Source organism: Somniosus microcephalus, chromosome 1 (assembly GCF_052327205.1).
Source record: "Somniosus microcephalus isolate GS21.2 chromosome 1, FLI_Smic_1.0, whole genome shotgun sequence".
NCBI classification, from domain to species: Eukaryota; Metazoa; Chordata; class Chondrichthyes; order Squaliformes; family Somniosidae; genus Somniosus; species Somniosus microcephalus.
The window spans coordinates 314,138,618-314,147,829 of record NC_140987.1 but is presented as its reverse complement, the minus strand read 5'-3'; positions in this window follow the sequence as shown (position 1 = coordinate 314,147,829).

The window sequence follows — 9,212 nt, the reverse complement described above, 5'->3', positions numbered from 1 at the left end:
CCCCAGACCAACACAGCCGTCCAAACACCAATCCGAGTGAACCAAATCATTAAAAAATGCAAAGAAACCTACCTGAACATTGGAACAAAATAACCGAAAGCCAAAGCAGATTAGAATGTTACCGGGCCCTAAAAAGAGAATATAAACTGGCAGACTACCTCACGACCATCAGAGACACAAAACAGAGACAGACCCTCACCAGGTACAGACTAAGCGACCACCAACTGGAAATTGAAAAAGGCAGATACAAGAAATCCTGGCAGCCTAGAGAGAATAGAATATGCGATCAATGTCTGGCTGGCGAGGTTGAAACAGAAATGCATTTCCTCCTAAAATGCGAGAAATTCAACACATCAAGAAACATATTATTCAACAAGCTAAGCCAAACAACCCCAGATTTCAAGGAATTGGACGATCTGTCAAAATTGAGATTAGTCCTAGGAGAAGGAGACAGACCATACCTTGGGGCCAAATATGTAACAACATGTCACAACCTGAGGACTGTTTAAAAGTAAGACTGTTTAAAATTAATATTGAACGTACCAAATGAAGTAGAAAGACTGTTTAAAATTAATATTGTTTAAAAGTAATATTGTATGTACCCAACAAATGTCAAATCGATTGACACCTACAGAATGTTGGAAAACTGTACCTTTTTGCTATGTAAGCTTTGGCAATATGGTTCTGTGTAAACTTTCATGCCAATAAAGCATTTGAACTGAACTGAACTGAACTGAACTGAACTGACTGGGGGGAGAAGAGAGAGGCTGGGGGGAGAGAGAGAGACTGGGGGGAGAAGAGAGAGACTGGGGTGGAGAGAGAGAGACTGGGGGGAGAAGAGAGAGACTGGGGGGAGAGAGAGAGACTGGGGGGAGAGAGAGAGACTGGGGGGAGAGAGAAAGACTGGGGGGAGAGAGAGAGTCTGGGGGGAGAAGAGAGAGACTGGGGGGAGAGAGAGAGACTGGGGGGAGAGAGAGAGACTGGGGGGGAGAGAGAGACTGGGGGGAGAAGAGAGAGACTGGGGGGAGAAGAGAGAGACTGGAGGGAGAGAGAGAGACTGGGGGGAGAAGAGAGAGACTGGGGGGAGAGAGATAGACTGGGGGGAGAAGAGAGAGACTGGGGGGAGAAGAGAGAGACTGGGCGGAGAGAGAGAGACAGGGGGGAGAAGTGAGAGACTGGGGGGAGAGAGAGAGACTGGGGGGAGAGAGAGAGACTGGGGGGGAGAGAGAGACTGGGGGGGAGAAGAGAGAGACTGGGGGCAGAGAGAGAGACTGGGGGGAGAAGGGAGAGACTGGGGGAGAGAGAGAGAGACTGGGGGGAGAGAGAGAGAGACTGGGGGGAGAGAGAGAGACTGGGGGGAGAGAGAGAGATTGGGGGGAGCAGAGAGAGACTGGGGGGAGAGAGAGAGACGGGGAGAGAAGAGAGAGACTGGGGGGAGAGAGAGAGACTGGGGGGAGAAGAGAGACTGGGGGGAGAGAGAGAGAGACTGGGGGGAGAGAGAGAGACTGGGGGGAGAAGAGAGAGACTGGGGGGAGAAGCGAGAGAGACTGGGGGGAGAGAGACTGGGGGGAGAGAGAGAGACTGGGGGGAGAGAGAGAGACTGGGGGGAGAAGAGAGAGACTGGGGGAGAGAGAGAAACTGGGGGGAGAGAGAGAGGCTGGGGGGAGAGAGAGAGACTGGGGGGGAGAGAGAGACTGGGGGGAGAGAGAGACTGGGGGAGAGACAGAGAGACTGGGGGGAGAGAGAGAGACTGGGGGGGAGAAGAGAGAGACTGGGGGAGAAGAGAGAGACTGGGGGAGAAGAGAGAGACTGGGGGGAGAGAGAGAGACTGGGGGGAGAAGAGAGAGACTGGGGGGAGAGAGAGAGACTGGGGGAAGAAGAGAGAGACTGGGGGGAGAGAGAGAGACTGGGGGGGAGAAGAGAGAGACTGGGGGGAGAGAGAGAGACTGGGGGGGAGAAGAGAGAGACTGGGGGGAGAGAGAGAGAGACTGGGGGAGAAGAGAGAGACTGGGGGAGAGAGAGAGACTGGGGGGGAGAGAGAGACTGGGGGGAGAAGAGAGAGACTGGGGGGAGAAGAGAGAGACTGGGGGGAGAGAGAGAGACTGAGGGGAGAAGAGAGAGACTGGGGGGAGAGAGATAGACTGGGGGGAGAAGAGAGAGACTGGGGGGAGAAGAGAGAGACTGGGCGGAGAGAGAGAGACAGGGGGGAGAAGTGAGAGACTGGGGGGAGAGAGAGAGACTGGGGGGAGAGAGAGAGACTGGGGGGGAGAGAGAGACTGGGGGGGAGAAGAGAGAGACTGGGGGCAGAGAGAGAGACTGGGGGGAGAAGGGAGAGACTGGGGGAGAGAGAGAGAGAATGGGGGGAGAGAGAGAGAGACTGGGGGGAGAGAGAGAGACTGGGGTGAGAGAGAGAGATTGGGGGGAGAAGAGAGAGACTGGGGGGAGAGAGAGAGACGGGGAGAGAAGAGAGTGACTGGGGGGAGTGAGAGAGACTGTGGGGAGAAGAGAGACTGGGGGGAGAGAGAGAGAGACTGGGGGGAGAGAGAGAGACAGGGGGGGAGAAGAGAGAGACTGGGGGGAGAAGCGAGAGAGACTGGGGGGAGAGAGAGAGACTGGGGGGAGAGAGAGAGACTGGGGGGAGAAGAGAGAGACTGGGGGGAGAGAGAGAAACTGGGGGGAGAGAGAGAGGCTGGGGGGAGAGAGAGAGACTGGGGGGGAGAGAGAGACTGGGGGGAGAGAGAGACTGGGGGAGAGACAGAGAGACTGGGGGGAGAGAGAGAGACTGGGGGGGAGAAGAGAGAGACTGGGGGAGAAGAGAGAGACTGGGGGAGAAGAGAGAGACTGGGGGGAGAGAGAGAGACTGGGGGAGAAGAGAGAGACTGGGGGGAGAGAGAGAGACTGGGGGGAGAGAGAGAGACTGGGGGGAGAAGAGAGGGACTGGGGGAGAGAGAGAGACTGGGGGGAGAAGAGAGGGACTGGGGGAGAGAGAGAGACTGGGGGGAGAAGAGAGAGAGACTGGGGGGAGAAGAGAGAGGCTGGGGGGAGAGAGAGAGACTGGGGGGAGAAGAGAGAGACTGGGGTGGAGAGAGAGAGACTGGGGGGAGAAGAGAGAGACTGGGGGGAGAGAGAGAGACTGGGGGGAGAGAGAGAGACTGGGGGGAGAGAGAAAGACTGGGGGGAGAGAGAGAGTCTGGGGGGAGAAGAGACAGACTGGGGGGAGAGAGAGAGACTGGGGGGAGAGAGAGAGACTGGGGGGAGAGAGAGAGACTGGGGGGAGAAGAGAGGGACTGGGGGGAGAGAGAGAGAGTGGGGGGAGAAGAGAGAGAGACTGCAGAACAGGGATTACAGCAACAACTAGACCTACTCGACAAATACTGCCAAAATTGGGCTCTAACAGTAAATCTAAAGAAAACCAACATCATGATTTTTCAGAAAAGACCCAGATGTCAGGAAAACAAATACCAGTTTACCCTCAGTGATACCACTATAGGACACACTATGAGCTACACCTACCTTGGTCTAACTATTACAGCATCAGGGAGCTTCAGCATAGCAGTGAATGCACTAAAAGAAAAAGCCCGAAGAGCCCTATATGCAATAAAAAGAAAATTCTACAACATCCAAATCCCAATCAAAATCTGGCTCAAAATTTTTGACAGCATAATCCTGCCCATTGCACTGTACGGTAGTGAAGTATGGGGCCCGCTAAATCACCAAAGCTACACTAAATGGGAAAAACACACAATAGAAGCCCTACATGCAGAATTCTGCCGAAGCATCCTTCGCACCCAAAGAAAAACGCCAACAAATGCATGCAGAGCCGAACTAGGCAGATACCCACTGATAATAAACATCCAAAAACGAGCACTAAACTTCCTAAATCACCTTAAATCTAGCTCCCCAGACACCCTTCATTTCAAAGCCTTTCAGACCCAAGAGCTAAACCCAGAAAAGAGTCCCCTGAGTCAGCTGCTACTGAAACTAAGTACTCAGCCGGACCCTGACCAGCCCCAGACCAACACAGCCGTCCAAACACCAATCCGAGTGAACCAAATCATTAAAAAATGCAAAGAAACCTACCTGGAACATTGGAACAAAATAACCGAAAGCCAAAGCAGATTAGAATGTTACCGGGCCCTAAAAAGAGAATATAAACTGGCAGACTACCTCACGACCATCAGAGACACAAAACAGAGACAGACCCTCACCAGGTACAGACTAAGCGACCACCAACTGGAAATTGAAAAAGGCAGATACAAGAAATCCTGGCAGCCTAGAGAGAATAGAATATGCGATCAATGTCTGGCTGGCGAGGTTGAAACAGAAATGCATTTCCTCCTAAAATGCGAGAAATTCAACACATCAAGAAACATATTATTCAACAAGCTAAGCCAAACAACCCCAGATTTCAAGGAATTGGACGATCTGTCAAAATTGAGATTAGTCCTAGGAGAAGGAGACAGACCATACCTTGGGGCCAAATATGTAACAACATGTCACAACCTGAGGACTGTTTAAAAGTAAGACTGTTTAAAATTAATATTGAACGTACCAAATGAAGTAGAAAGACTGTTTAAAATTAATATTGTTTAAAAGTAATATTGTATGTACCCAACAAATGTCAAATCGATTGACACCTACAGAATGTTGGAAAACTGTACCTTTTTGCTATGTAAGCTTTGGCAATATGGTTCTGTGTAAACTTTCATGCCAATAAAGCATTTGAACTGAACTGAACTGAACTGAACTGAACTGACTGGGGGGAGAAGAGAGAGGCTGGGGGGAGAGAGAGAGACTGGGGGGAGAAGAGAGAGACTGGGGTGGAGAGAGAGAGACTGGGGGGAGAAGAGAGAGACTGGGGGGAGAGAGAGAGACTGGGGGGAGAGAGAGAGACTGGGGGGAGAGAGAAAGACTGGGGGGAGAGAGAGAGTCTGGGGGGAGAAGAGAGAGACTGGGGGGAGAGAGAGAGACTGGGGGGAGAGAGAGAGACTGGGGGGGAGAGAGAGACTGGGGGGAGAAGAGAGAGACTGGGGGGAGAAGAGAGAGACTGGAGGGAGAGAGAGAGACTGGGGGAGAAGAGAGAGACTGGGGGGAGAGAGATAGACTGGGGGGAGAAGAGAGAGACTGGGGGGAGAAGAGAGAGACTGGGCGGAGAGAGAGAGACAGGGGGGAGAAGTGAGAGACTGGGGGGAGAGAGAGAGACTGGGGGGAGAGAGAGAGACTGGGGGGGGAGAGAGAGACTGGGGGGGAGAAGAGAGAGACTGGGGGCAGAGAGAGAGACTGGGGGGAGAAGGGAGAGACTGGGGGAGAGAGAGAGAGACTGGGGGGAGAGAGAGAGAGACTGGGGGGAGAGAGAGAGACTGGGGGGAGAGAGAGAGATTGGGGGGAGAAGAGAGAGACTGGGGGGAGAGAGAGAGACGGGGAGAGAAGAGAGAGACTGGGGGGAGAGAGAGAGACTGGGGGGAGAAGAGAGACTGGGGGAGAGAGAGAGAGACTGGGGGGAGAGAGAGAGACTGGGGGGAGAAGAGAGAGACTGGGGGGAGAAGCGAGAGAGACTGGGGGGAGAGAGAGAGACTGGGGGGAGAGAGAGAGACTGGGGGGAGAGAGAGAGACTGGGGGGAGAAGAGAGAGACTGGGGGAGAGAGAGAAACTGGGGGGAGAGAGAGAGGCTGGGGGGAGAGAGAGAGACTGGGGGGGAGAGAGAGACTGGGGGGAGAGAGAGACTGGGGGAGAGACAGAGAGACTGGGGGGAGAGAGAGAGACTGGGGGGGAGAAGAGAGAGACTGGGGGAGAAGAGAGAGACTGGGGGAGAAGAGAGAGACTGGGGGGAGAGAGAGAGACTGGGGGGAGAAGAGAGAGACTGGGGGGAGAGAGAGAGACTGGGGGAAGAAGAGAGAGACTGGGGGGAGAGAGAGAGACTGGGGGGGAGAAGAGAGAGACTGGGGGGAGAGAGAGAGACTGGGGGGGAGAAGAGAGAGACTGGGGGGAGAGAGAGAGAGACTGGGGGGAGAAGAGAGAGACTGGGGGAGAGAGAGAGACTGGGGGGGAGAGAGAGACTGGGGGGAGAAGAGAGAGACTGGGGGGAGAAGAGAGAGACTGGGGGGAGAGAGAGAGACTGAGGGGAGAAGAGAGAGACTGGGGGGAGAGAGATAGACTGGGGGGAGAAGAGAGAGACTGGGGGGAGAAGAGAGAGACTGGGCGGAGAGAGAGAGACAGGGGGGAGAAGTGAGAGACTGGGGGGAGAGAGAGAGACTGGGGGGAGAGAGAGAGACTGGGGGGAGAGAGAGACTGGGGGGGAGAAGAGAGAGACTGGGGGCAGAGAGAGAGACTGGGGGGAGAAGGGAGAGACTGGGGGAGAGAGAGAGAGAATGGGGGGAGAGAGAGAGAGACTGGGGGGAGAGAGAGAGACTGGGGTGAGAGAGAGAGATTGGGGGGAGAAGAGAGAGACTGGGGGGAGAGAGAGAGACGGGGAGAGAAGAGAGTGACTGGGGGGAGTGAGAGAGACTGTGGGGAGAAGAGAGACTGGGGGGAGAGAGAGAGAGACTGGGGGGAGAGAGAGAGACAGGGGGGAGAAGAGAGAGACTGGGGGGAGAAGCGAGAGAGACTGGGGGGAGAGAGAGAGACTGGGGGGAGAGAGAGAGACTGGGGGAGAAGAGAGAGACTGGGGGGAGAGAGAGAAACTGGGGGGAGAGAGAGAGGCTGGGGGGAGAGAGAGAGACTGGGGGGGAGAGAGAGACTGGGGGGAGAGAGAGACTGGGGGAGAGACAGAGAGACTGGGGGGAGAGAGAGAGACTGGGGGGGAGAAGAGAGAGACTGGGGGAGAAGAGAGAGACTGGGGGAGAAGAGAGAGACTGGGGGGAGAGAGAGAGACTGGGGGGAGAAGAGAGAGACTGGGGGGAGAGAGAGAGACTGGGGGAAGAAGAGAGAGAATGGGGGGAGAGAGAGAGACTGGGGGGGAGAAGAGAGAGACTGGGGGGAGAGAGAGAGTCTGGGGGGGAGAAGAGAGAGACTGGGGGGAGAGAGAGAGAGACTGGGGGAGAAGAGAGAGACTGGGGGGAGAAGAGAGAGACTGGGGGGAGAGAGAGAGACTGGGGGAGAAGAGAGAGACAGGGGGGGAGAAGAGAGAGACTGGGGGGAGAGAGAGAGACTGGTGGGAGAAGAGAGAGACTGGGGGGGAGAGAGAGAGGACTGGGGGGAGAAGAGAGAGACTGGGGGGAGAGAGAGAGACTGGGGGGAGAGAGAGAGACTGGGGGGAGAGAGAGAGTCTGGGGGGAGAAGAGAGATACTGGGGGGAGAGACAGAGACTGGGGGGAGAGAGAGAAACTGGGGGGTAGAGAGAGACTGTGGGGAGAAGAGAGAGACTGGGGGGAGAAGAGAGAGACTGGGGGGAGAGAGAGAGACTAGGGGGAGAAGAGAGAGACTGGGGGGAGAGAGAGAGACTGGGGGGAGAAGAGAGAGACTGGGGGGAGAAGAGAGAGAATGGGCGGAGAGAGAGAGACTGGGGGGAGAAGAGAGAGACTGGGGGGAGAGAGAGAGACTGGGGGGAGAGAGAGAGATACTGGGGGGGAGAGAGAGGCTGGGGGGGAGAAGAGAGAGACTGGGGGCAGAGAGAGAGACTGGGGGAGAAGAGAGAGACTGGGGGGAGAGAGAGAGAGACTGGGGGGAGAGGGAGAGAGACTGGGGGGAGAGAGAGAGACTGGGGGGAGAGAGAGAGACTGGGGGGAGAAGAGAGAGACTGGGGGGAGAGAGAGAGACTGGGGGGAGAAGAGAGAGACTGGGGGGAGAGAGAGAGACTGGGGGGGAGAAGAGAGACTGGGGGGAGAGAGAGAGACTGGGGGGAGAAGAGAGAGACTGGGGGGGAGAGAGAGAGACTGGGGGGAGAGAGAGAGACTGGGGGGAGAGAGAGAGACACTGGGGGTAGAGAGAGAGACTGGGGGGAGAAGAGAGACACTGGGGGGAGAAGCGAGAGAGACTGGGGGGAGAGAGAGAGACTGGGGGGAGAGAGAGAGACTGGGGGAGAAGAGAGAGACTGGGGGGAGAGAGAGAGACTGGGGGGAGAGAGAGAGGCTGGGGGGAGAGAGAGAGACTGGGGGGAGAGAGAGAGACTGGGGGGGAGAAGAGAGAGACTGGGGGAGAAGAGAGAGACTGGGGGAGAAGAGAGAGACTGGGGGTAGAGAGAGAGACTGGGGGGAGAAGAGAGAGACTGGGGGGAGAGAGAGACTGGTGGAAGAAGAGAGAGACTGGGGGGAGAGAGAGAGACTGGGGGGAGAAGAGAGAGACTGGGGGGAGAGAGAGAGACTGGGGGGGAGAAGAGAGAGACTGGGGGGAGAGAGATAGAGACTGGTGGAGAAGAGAGAGACTGGGGGAGAAGAGAGAGACTGGGGGGAGTGAGAGAGACTGGGGGGGAGAAGAGAGAGACTGGGGGGAGAAGAGAGAGACTGGGGGGAGAGAGAGAGACTGGGGGGAGAAGAGAGAGACTGGGGGGGAGAGAGAGAGACTGGGGGGAGTAGAGAGAGACTGGGGGGGAGGAGAGAGAGACTGGGGGGAGAGAGAGAGACTGGGGGGAGAGAGAGAGACTGGGGGGAGAGAGAGAGTCTGGGGGAGAAGAGAGAGACTGGGGGGAGAGACAGAGACTGGGGGCAGAGAGAGAAACTGGGGGGTAGAGAGAGACTGGGGGGAGAAGAGAGAGACTGGGGGAGAAGAGAGAGACTGGGGGGGAGAGAGAGAGACTAGGGGGAGAAGAGAGAGACTGGGGGGAGAGAGAGAGACTCTACACTAAATGGGAAAAACACACAATAGAAGCCCTACATGCAGCATTCTGCCGAAGCATCCTTCGCACCCAAAGAAAAACGCCAACAAATGCATGCAGAGCCGAACTAGGCAGATACCCACTGATAATAAACATCCAAAAACGAGCACTAAACTTCCTAAATCACCTCAAATCTAGCTCCCCAGACACCCTTCATTTCAAAGCCTTTCAGACCCAAGAGCTAAACCCAGAAAAGAGTCCCCTGAGTCAGCTGCTACTGAAACTAAGTACTCAGCCGGACCCTGACCAGCCCCAGACCAACACAGCCGTCCAAACACCAATCCGAGTGAACCAAATCATTAAACAATGCAAAGAAACCTACCTGGAACATTGGAACAAAATAACCGAAAGCCAAAGCAGATTAGAATGTTACCGGCCCTAAAAAGAGAATATAAACTGGCAG